Raw genomic sequence first — 12,626 nt, forward strand, 5'->3', positions numbered from 1 at the left:
ACGTAAACACAGTTTCCCTGGATTTTGACGTTTAATTGAAGTGCTTAAAGGATACCCTATTTTTTGTCGTGCGCCGGTTTTACGCTACTAAGGTAACTGTTTAATGAGTCGTTTTCACGACACGCCGGTCACACGGTCTTTTTCTTTTGTTTTCTTATTTGAGACAGATTTCACCTTCAAGTGATATATAATTCAAGCTTTTTATCAATTACTCTCACGACAACATCTGCAGTGCACGAAAACTGTACGGGACCGGGCAATTCAGAAAAACAATCGAAAGTCTGTGAAAAATATGTTAAAGGCATATCCGCGACCTAATGGAGTAAACACTAACGAATAACGCGGAAGACGACATACAACGTCATGACGGGCGTCGCTCACTGACATAACGTCACTTCCATTTTGGTTTGTTTGAATTAAGTATATAAAGATTAAGTGAATAACGAATAAACGAATGATGCGGACGACGACATACAACGACATGACGGACGTCGCTCACTGACATAACGTCACTTCCTTTTCGGTTTGTTTTAAATTAAGTATATAAAGATTAATTAAGTGAATAACGAATAAACGAAAAACGCGGAAGACGACATACAACGACATGACGGGCGTCGCTCACTGACATAACGTCACTTCCATTTTGGTTTGTTTGAATTAAGTATATAAAGATTAAGTGAATAACGAATAAACGAATGATGCGGACGACGACATACAACACGACGGACGTCGCTCACTGACATAACGTCACTTCCTTTTCGTTTTGTTTGAATTAAGTATATAATCAAAGGGCTGCAAGCTCTGTGGTATTTTCTGATCTTTGCAATCTTAATCGTACTGTATATTTGTATTTGTTTTTACGGAAGCGTCCTGGTGCCAATTCATAATGTTTTATAAAAAAATAAACTCCTACGTAGGAGATAAAAAAGCCTAATTAGGAGTTTTTAACTCCTACGTAGGACTTTTAAACTCCTACGTAGGACTTTATAACTCCTACGTAGGAGATAAAAAAAGCCTAATTAGGAGTTTATAACTCCTACGTAGGACTTTATAACTCCTACGTAGGAGATAAAAAAGCCTAATTAGGAGTTTATAACTCCTACGTAGGACTTTTAAACTCCTACGTAGGACTTTTTAACTCCTACGTAGGACTTTTTAACTCCTACGTAGGACTTTATAACTCCTACGTAGGAGATAAAAAAGCCTAATTAGGAGTTTATAACTCCTACGTAGGACTTTTAAACTCCTACGTAGCACTTTAAAACTCCTACGTAGGAGATAAAAAAGCCTAATTAGGAGATTATAACTCCTACGTAGGACTTTTAAACTCCTACGTAGGACTTTTTAACTCCTACGTAGGACTTTATAACTCCTACGTAGGACTTTATGACTTTATAAGAAATGCATACAGAATGCTTTGCAAATCTCAACATTCCAGACCGGTATTTCGGCGAAGGAACAAGACACTTACCCCCCCCCCCCCCCCTCCCTTAAATCTTAAATATAGAGGACATTTCACCTTTGGTTCATACAGAATTTATTTAAGTTTGATTGTGTAGAAAGCTATTAGCTTATAGACACACTTTCGAATCCGTTCCTGGAACCAACCAGTGCGTACTTAGCAATGAGTGTAAAGTTTCTTGCTCAAGGAAACAACGGCTTGCGCCTAACGGGGTTTGAACCCATGCGGCTAGCGATCATTAGGCTACTAGTCACACGGCCATGCCGCAACACTTCACCCTTTAATAAAGTGTCTCATGTTTCTAGAGTGTACAGTGTCTTAGGGTGAGGTGTCTGTAAGCATTGGCGATGTATCCCGAAAAATTGCTTTACAGCTATTCGAAAAAAACTTACTCGAGATCAAGCATATATATCAAAATTTTAAAAGGCTTTAATGATTACGATTTTAATACAAACTAGCTGAACGGAACGAGCAATTTATCCATTTTCAGCCGTTTCAAATGATTAAATCCTTATAGGGGGCAGGGGGGTAGTGAAGTGTCTTGTTCCTGCTCTGTAAAGTTTAAGAAGATAGCGGTTTGCGGAGCATTATGCATGCATATGTTTAATAATGAATTACATTGTATATCCTACTTTGAACAAAGTTTAACCCATGCATTTTGTGTACATGTGAATAATAAATATAACTAATCGTACATAATACAGAATCATCGTTTAATATATGCAGAGAATGACAAAATCATCTCTGGCTACAGACTAAAGGTATTTACTAAAGTGGCTTGCCACAATTACAACTTGACACATATGAGCCGCGCCATGACAAAACCAACATAGTGGGTTTGCGACCAGCATGGATCCAGACCAGCCTGCGCTTCCGCGCAGTCTGATCAGGATCCATACCTCGCTATCAGTTTCTCTACTTGTAATAGGGTTTGTAAGCGAACAGCATGGATCCTGATCAGACTGCGCGGATGCGCAGGCTGGTCTGGATCCATGCTGGTCGCAAATGCACTATGTTAGTTTTGTCATGGCGCGGCTCATATAATTTATTTTCCTACATAATATGCTATCTTAAGTTATACTCTAGCATACATGTCCGCCGCACTGTGTGCTTTCAGTTCTTTGATATGTATTCTACGTAGGAGTTATAAAGTCCTACGTAGCAGTTACAAAGTCCTACGTAGGAGTTATAAAGTCCTAATTAGGCTTTTTTATCTCCTACGTAGGAGTTATAAAGTCCTACGTAGGAGTTTAAAAGTCCTACGTAGGAGTTATATACTCCTAATTAGGCTTTTTTATCTCCTTATAAAGTCCTACGTAGGAGTTATTAAGTCCTACGTAGGAGTTTTAAAGTCCTACGTAGGAGTAATAAACTCCTAATTAGGCTTTTTTATCTCCTACGTAGGAGTTATAAAGTCCTACGTAGGACTTATAAAGTCCTACGTAGGAGTTATAAAGTCCTACGTAGGAGTTAAAAAGTCCTTCGTAGGAGTTTAAAAGTCCTACGTAGGAATTACAAACTCGTAATTAGGCTTTTTTATCTCCTACGTAGGAGTTTATTTTTTTTATAGAACATTATGAATTGGCACCAGGACGCTTCCGTAGTTTTCCTGTATAAGTTTATTTTTGGCGTCCTCGGCGCAATGTGAAAGGGCGACAGCAACTTCTCGAGCCTTTTAGTCGGACATAATAAAAGCCGTTTATTCCGACCAGTATGAGGGTGCTTGACTGCGGTCTGGAGACCACAGGGTATTGGTACGCGTTTAACTTTTGAGGCATGGAGGAGCACGTGACCTGTTTTCGGTACATGGAGGAGCATGTGATCTGTAAACCGTACATGATTGGTTAATTGACCTTTTCGGAAACCTGGATAAATACCGTTGGCTGGTACGTTACAGATAATCCTCTAGGGAATTAGACACCTAATTAAGAACAAAAAACTATAACGTGATATTTTTAATTTTCTATAATTATGTTACCGTTTAAGGTGGAAAAACTTGAATGATGTGTTTGAAAATGATCAATGTTTCTTTAATATGTATCTCAAAATGTTACAAACAATAAATAGTTTATACTGAAAATCTACAAAATTAAAATATTCGTAGTGGCATCTGCCATCATAAATACTTGTGTGTTTACTTTTTTTTTTTGCTCGGAATTATTCATAAAATGGTAGGCCTATTTAATTATTTTCTTAAAGAAGAAATAATTGTTTTATGTTCGATCTTCTCCGGTCATCAACGGTCACCAGTTTCCAAAGACCTTCTTCTATATTAATCGATTACTGTCAAATATATCCAGATACAAACGTTTATTTATCCTCGCCCCACCCCCTGAAAATAGTTAAATGAAATATATTAATATCATTTAAAACGTTCCCCCGCAGGAAACGATTTTATTAATTAAAAATGAAATGTCGCGATATATACAATGAATAGCGAACTGGAGAATTTCGCAATGCAAACATTTTCAAATGAAATAACCTTTTCCGTAAATAAATCGCGCTCTTCGGGTATTTTTATTTATCATTTTGTAGTACACAGTGGGTTATTATGGTTCATGTATCCGAAAGCTGAATAGAATGATGAGTTGGTGACCTATATATTCCGAAAATCTATTTATAGAGGGGTGTATTCCAATCGGTAATTCCCGGTCTCTCCTGGTCTATTTTGACCGGAATTTACTAGTGACCGACGAATAGTACCACACGTTTATTGTCCGTCTCTCCCGGTTTTCGAGTAGATGTTTGATATCGTTACAGAACAGAAAAAAATATTTACAGTTATATAAGTTTTTTTTCAAAAATGAATGTTTGTCACTTAGTTTGGTTACATTAATTAATAAACACAGATCAACTCTCAAATTTATTGATTATTATTATACATAAACATACAATTCGAAAAAAAAAAACCAACAACAACAATAAACATGTTTTATAAAACATGATAAAACACTGATACGTTTGTATCAGATAAAAAACAATAAATATGTACAATAATTGAGAAAAAAAGGTACATTTTTATGGTATTAAATATGACACTATAAACTTTGAAACATTTTATTTAATTGTTATTCGTGTTTAGTAAAGATGCCGAGGAATTATTCAAAGTTACAAATGAGATTTTATGAATTATTCAATTGATTGATAATTTAAAAAAATGATAAAGAAAAAAAATACAAATGTACATGTATATGTTTTAAGAATAAACAATATTATATATAAAAAAGTTTAACCATAATTTACTGACTTTTTCCAGTTAAGTTTTTACTTAATATAATCGTCGGTCAATATGACAATTGAATTCTTAAAAATATAAGTAAACGTAAAAAACTCAGTATTAAAATAGCAACATAAAACACAAAAAAAGAAAGAAAACAATATTCATAAAATCTGTATTTTTTTATTACAATTATTGTATAATAAACAATTATGCTCAACACGATCGACATGGTAATGTAACCAGTGTCATATAGTTATTAGGTGTGAACAGATACCTTTAGAGGGGTCTTCGCTAATAGCGATAACATAATAAGGAACAAGTGTGGTGTTGATCATGCATTTACACATATGGATTATAAATGATTGTATACATGTATATCCGTTGCTAAAAAATCATTTATGTTCATTTTTTATGATAGCCACACTTTATCCTTGCATATCGTGGCTATTTCCAACAAAGACACTAAAAAAAGAATTTAAAAAAATGTTGACTCGACTGGAATTTGAACTCCAGACCTCTCACACGTGAAACGAGCGCGTTACCCCTGCACCACGGACAATTTATAATTCTGTGGTTGAATAAAATCAAGTGATTCGTAATTTATAATTTCCATTGCATTTTGGGTTAGGGTAATTTCGAGGTATTTTGTTCAGGGTAAACCTGTTGTTTAAAATTGTAGTAAATAATTTAGCAAAAATCTTCTCGCCCAAACAGTCCAACATGTAGAAACTATATATTCAACTACTCGACAGTCAGATTTATTTGTGTAGTATTCGGTCATCGATATCGAATAAAAAAATAGCATTTTTTCATTGATTTAAAATCATATTCATCCGCGTAATTTGTGAGTGTGCATTTATTGACAATTCCATAAGCCAACGCTACTTTTAAAGTTTGAATGTGTAGTAATCTGTTGGACACTTGTAACAAAAACTTGTTCTTTCTTTTAAATTGCTGGTTTTTAAGCAGTTTTGAGTGAGAACTACATTGCGTTGTTAGGACTGTTGGGAAATATTGTGTTAGACCGTGGATGTTAGCTATGTATTTATCTGATCTTGCGATCAGAAAATACAAAAATTAATTAAGTGAATAACGCGGAAGACGACATACAACGACATGACGGGCGTCGCTCACTGACATAACGTCACTTCCTTTTCGGTTTGTTTGAATTAAGTATATAAAGATTATGCTGTAGGCAGTCAGGTAAACAAGTATGTAGGTAGGTAGGCAGGCAGGCAAGCAGATTGGCAGTCAGGTATGTAGGCAGGCAGGTAGGTACGTAAGTAGGCAGGTGTGCAGTCAGGTAGGTAGGTAGCGGGCAGGTAGGTATGCAGTCAGGTAGGTAGGTAGGCATGCAGGTAGGTAGTCATACAGGTAGGAAGTCAGGTAGGTAGGCATGCAGGTTGGTAGGTATGTAGGCAGGTACTACTTCATATTTTGCTGCAAACCATTTACATGCAATTTGTTTCGGCAGACCAATAACATATTGTAACTTTGACCAATAACATATTGTAATTTAATGTTCTCTTAAACTGCCAGTATTGAATTCAAAGCATATTTTTATCTTGTAAGTTAATCTTCTATATTTGGCCTTTTTTTTCAGTTTACAAAACATGTGTTAGCAAAAAAATCTATAAATTGAAAAAAAGAAACAGAATCTTTTGAACTGAAGTTCAACCAAAACCAACATTATATAACCAAATGCTTGTGCAAATGATAAGCGTTCTACGTACTTTACGCTTCATAATAATTTACACACTTATTGACAAATAAAATTACTAAAACGTGCCGTAACATAGCACAATCTTGAAAACATACTGGCAGTAACAAAAGTTATCATAAGAACTTTAGGACATTTTCAGAGATATCACCAGAACTCCGACCGTGACATTTAGAAAATCGGGTAATCAATAAGCCTGGGCATTACATTTGCAACTTTCCATTATAATTAGGTAAATAAGGTATGGCAACGAAGAAGGTCACATATGAAAAGTTCCATAAAACTCCGTGACAGTTATCGTAATTACTCCATCCTTCGTGTACCCGTTCCTCCCCCGTGATAATATGCACTGTTTTACCTTTAATCCTGTCAAAAAGTAATAAATTTCTATCCTGGCTCCTCCCCTGGTTGGCTATGCTTGTCAAAAAGTAATAAATTTCTATTTATAGATATATGTTTGTTTTCAGTTGTCCGCGTATATTCACCAGAGATGGAACATTTTTTTTAAAACAATTTTTCTTTTTTGTTTTTTTTTTGCTTTTGATGCAAATTTTTTAGAAGTATAGTGATAGAATGGTAAGATTTTGATTTTTTGGAAATGTATTTATTCTATATTTCGAATGTTTTAAAAAATGTCTTTACAATATGTTATCTTGTCAAGGAAGTGATAGCAGACGACAATTTATTGTTTTATTTTATTTCAAATTATTGGTGACTTATATATTATATTATGTTATACATGTATAATTATAGTACACTGTTATTAACGGTTTTGTTTAGATATTTTCCACTCATTTATATTTGAAAGCTGAGTTATACGCTGAAAAACAAAAAAGTCTAGTGAGCTTTGAGTTCAAACATGCAGGTGGCTTGAGTTAATAATTAGCCGTGAAAAAAAATTATTTAACATTTCATATTTTTACATTTAATATTATGCATGAAAAACTGTCAAATATCAGATAATGAAGGATAAACATGAAATATGTTAGAGTCACCGGACCAGTGCTCAACCTGTATTTCACAAAATCACATAAAAACTCTTTCAAAACAAAAAGATTGCTCGGAAAACTTATTTTTGTTACAAAGCTAAGCCTTGAAAACTCAAAATAAACAAAAGCGTTTTAATGATACAGATCAGGATACCATTTACCAAGGAGTTGTACATAGGGCCTGAAACCACTATATTTTTTAAAGTAACGTAACCTGTGCTCGACCAGGTTGTTTTATTTTTATTTGAAAAAAACAGATATGACTTTTGTGTTTAACAATTTTATTTCAAATCTATTTTGGAACAATTATGTTTTAGTGAGTATGGATGTAAATATGAGATAACTATGATAGGAAGGAAATGTTAGACATTGACAAATAGAGTGATTTAAAGAGTTTTTTTTCCCTTTTTGCTTTTTACTGGGGAGTTTGAGATTACTTATTCTCATATTCTATCACTGCAAACATAGTAAAGTGTGACACATGATGTAATATTCAGTTGGTCTGCCCTTTAGTGGTGTCTGGAAAGCTGCCATATCTGTTTACATGTTCATAGCCATTGCCTTGTATGGGAAGCCGGGTTTTGATTATTTGTTGGGGGCCTTTCCCATGGAACTCAATAAAAAACATAAGAGTAAAGGACATTTAACAAAGCATTGTCCAAATTGCCCTAAATTATCATTATGTCAGTCCTTTTAATAGTTTTTTTACTGCAACTTTTATTATAGACATGTATTTTTGTACTGTTTATTATCATCTGCAAAATTGTCAAGTTCTAACACACACAAACTCCGGGTTTTTTCAATTAAGAAGTATTGGTCGAGCAATGGACTGGTCGAGCACAGGTACGGTGGGTGACTCGATAGATGATGTGTTTTAAAGTAGACAAATATTCAATAAGCCAGTTTAATGTCCCTCTGACACAATATCCAATCGTGTCCAAGGTCCTTATGGAAAGGGCCGAGAGGATGTGATTGTGTTTGGCCATAAAAATTGGTAATTGAATATGTGCCTACTTTAAAACACATCATTTATCATTCTTTAATAGTATGTATATGGTAAATCAGTCTAACCTAGTAATTAACTAACCATGTAAATAGCAATTCAATGCTGGGAGTTGATGACTAAGTTCTTTTTTCTCCCAATATATCAAGTATAAGTCTACCAAAATTTAGTAAATTCATAGATACGAGGAGTGTCCCAGAATTACGTGGACTTTTGATGTAACTCAAAAACTACTGAAAATAAAAACAAACAAAATTAACATGAACAAAATGCAACTTTATTGCATTAGCACAATTTTTTTCAAAGTTGCCCGACAACTGGATCAGTGTCTGTGGGCAGGGTAATGAGACAAGGGGTAGCGGGTGCGGGGCAGTCCATTCCGACGTTACGACGTCATTCCGGTGGCGACACTAGTTGTTAATAAATGCGTGGCGTCGAATGTCAGTTTTTCTCAACATAGTCTCCGCCTAACTCAATACACCTATGGTGTCGATAAATCCACTGATCGTACACTGTAATAATAATAATAATAATAATAATAATAATAAAGCATACTATTAACTTTTGTTACGATAATACTAGTGTTAAAGACGACGGTGATAATGCTGACGCCGTATTATCATTATTATTATTATTATCTATCATTATTACTTTTTATAATTATTATTATTATTTTTTTTTTATTATTATTATTATTATTATTATTATTATTATTATTATTATTATTATTGTGGAGTTTATTTTGTACGCAAAGACAATGTGCGTTAACGAGGGAAATAACCTATCATGCGCACTGCTTACTATAGCAGTTTGAGTTCACTTTCTTAAAAGCTGAAGCGGATAAATTGCGTTTAAAATAATAAATTGTGATTAGCTTAATTTTTAAAAATCATTTTTTTAAAACACAAAATTATTGCTTACCCTTGAATAGTACTCAGCATTGTAACGCCTGTCCCAATCTATGACGCCCTTGACTTCCTTAATTGACACCGCAGTCAACGTTGACTTTCTCCCACGACCCTTGTCGTCTTCAATGTCCTCCCGGACGTCTCGAAAACGCTTATGCCACTTGAAAACGAGTGTTCGACGAACAGGAGGTCTCACTTTTACAGTCTCCAACATTTCCTGCGTCTGTGTTGGCGTCTTTCCAAGATTAACACAAAACTTGATGATAGTCCGATGTTCCGCGTAATCTGTGGACATCATTTTTGTTAAATATCCAAGAGCAACGGTTGTCAGTTGTCCGCTTGTAAACAATAACGGAAACAGCTATGACGTCAAAATTTCAAACGAACGTTCATATGACGTCACTGCATATGCTTACGACGTCGCGCCATTTTTACGTATAAATACGCAAGATATACGAAAGTAAAAACAACTTATTGATACAAAATATTGGACTGCCCCGCCCTGCGCATACTGCGTTACTATAGCGACGTAAAATATAGAGAAGCAATGTTAGAAATTTAAAAATAATGGACATATTCATTAAGGATATGTTAAAGGTATTGTGTTCAAATTTGCTAAAAAATGCATTTAAAAATAAAAAAGTTTTAGCAAAAGTCCACGTAATTCTGGGACACCCCTCGTATAAAATTTAACAATGCATTATTAAGCTTATGTTTTAAGAAATCGAAAGTACAAAATGCCAACCTGGAGACATAGGGTCCAGTATGTTAATATAATTTGATTTTAACATGGTTGTCAGACATTTTCAATCAAAATTGTCCCGAAACAGACTTTTTTTTCAATGTCAAATATTTACATTATATATTCTTTATCAAAGATTACACTCTGTATTTTACATATCAAATCACGTGGTAGAAATACTTTTATAGTCTGATTTTATTGACCTGTCAAATATGAATACATTATATATAAGATTTATTTGAATATTCGATCCAACATGTAGTTAATAATTTATATGGAATATATAGATAATGTATTGAAAGTATATAAGTCGTTATCACATCCTGTTAGGTGATTGCCTGGTATACGAGTGGTCAGTGGTCAGAGGATAACTTTTGTCAAAGTTTTTTTTCTTTATTTATTTTTAAAGTATTTTTTAATAGAAATGACCAAGTGTTTGCAAATATGTAGAACAAACCAGCTAGACAACGTTCAGTATAACTACATGTATTTTACAGAAACAAAAAAAAAGTAATAACATGTTATAAGGTGCTTTGCCGAAAATCTACAGTTTATCTATATATTGTGTGCTTTGACCGGATGCTATCGACAGGTTAATAAAATCAAACAATAGTCCGTATTAGGTCTGATTATGAATAATAGCCGAGGAATTCCGATTAGGCAAAATTAAAATGATGGAGAAATCAGGAGGAATTACTTCCTGTTTCGAGTAAAAAATCCCCCCTCCTTATTTCCCCTCATTGATAACGATTTGTTTTCATATTTTTGATGTAAAAATATCATTTTAAAACGGTTCAAACATATATCGTTCTTGGTGTTTTTTCATGCAATTTACTAAAGAAGATAATGGCGCGATAGCTCAGTTGGTTAGACCACTGACTGTCACTCCTGAGGTTCCGGGTTCGATCCTGGGTAACACCCTTGGGATTTTTCAGAGACACTTTCAGTGTTTCCCACCTACCTAGAGGTTAACTGGTAAGAAACCCAGGTAATTCTCCGCATGTATCAGTGCTATACACTGGGCATGTTAAAAGAACCAAGAGATCTCTTCAATCAGAGCTAGGGACTGGTTCCCGGACTACCTTGTATCTCATAGCTGTATCTAGAGTCTGCTGAGGTAAAGACCCTACTGGAAATAACTGCTTGCACTTATCCTTAACCACCCGGTCTAAAGAAAATCAATCAAACACTCAATCAATCAATCAAGAACTATTTTCTTCTTTAGCTTATCAACACCCTCCCCCACCCTCCCCCACCAATTCTTTGGATTCAGAATGAAGAAGGAAAATGTTTATTTTCAAGCATACAATTTATTATATACTTATGAATGAAATATTGAGAAATATTGATGAAATAAAATGCGTATTTTTATTTTCCATATTTTCCATATTTTTACTGTAAAACATTATTTTTCACTGGTATTTTCCGTATTTTCACTGGTGTCTTGCCGGACTACTTTATTCTAAATTAAGCTAATAAACAAAATTAAAAGGGAACTCTTCTTACTCATAGGCTAAATGAGAAAAAAAGTATATAATAAACAGAAATTTCAAGTTTCTTTTATAAATATAGGATTTATTTTCGTCATGACGTGGTATGAAAATTATCTATTTTCACTCGTGGCTACTACCACTCGTGAATATTTTTGTCCATGCCACTCGATGAAAATAAATCCTGTATCTTTATAGAAGAAAAACTTGAATGTCCTATAACGATGGAAATACTTCGTTTTGTATATGAATTTATTCAATTATTAAAACAAAGTTTAGGCTATAATTATTCATTGCTAAAGTTAAACATAGCATCTGTATATAATGTTACATAATTATTTACTTCTTATTTACCATATGCATTACTTGTTTCTAACAATGCAAATTTGAAGTTAGTAAACACCTCAACATTTCATATAATATATAGAAAGATTGTCACCGATTAACATTTTGTTTTCTACTCTCTTTTCAGAACTTCAAGGCGACCTGATTAAATTCTACAGACAAAGGTGTAGTTCAATACCTCTCTCACCGCTTCTGGAAGAAATAGAGACACCTTTAGCTGGGTTCTATGTGATGCCAGATCTAGTCGCCGTAAAGCAGAAGTCCCTAACTTGTCATGAAGAGGAAAGAACTCCGATAAAGTCTTTGAAAGACCTGTTTTCAAACGGAAGTGGAGATCAACAAGCAATTTATTCTATCAGCTGATGCAGGTTTGGGAAAAACTGCTTTCTCAAAATATCTTGCAATCACGTGGTGCCAAGCTCATTGTCGTGATGAAAACTACCCTTGTTTTAAGGACGACGAGTTAAAGGCGTTATTTGACTTTAAGTTCTTATTTTTGGTTTTATTAAGAGACTGTACCTCTGTTTGTAACATTGACGATATGATCGAACAACAAATTACCAAGAAACTTCGTTCCTCTGCATCACTAGATGAAGTTTTACGTAGAGAAAAATGTTTTGATTATATTGGACGGTTTGACGAATGGACACAAACCCTGATACTAGTTGTGGCGAAGTAACAGAAAAAATCCCACATCGGTACGTACCTGATAATTGTGTTATCCTAACGACAACCCGACCGTGGAAG

This window comes from Ruditapes philippinarum, unplaced genomic scaffold, assembly GCF_026571515.1.
Source record: "Ruditapes philippinarum isolate M1 unplaced genomic scaffold, ASM2657151v2 ctg3462_1_1_1_1, whole genome shotgun sequence".
In the NCBI taxonomy this organism is placed as follows: domain Eukaryota; kingdom Metazoa; phylum Mollusca; class Bivalvia; order Venerida; family Veneridae; genus Ruditapes; species Ruditapes philippinarum.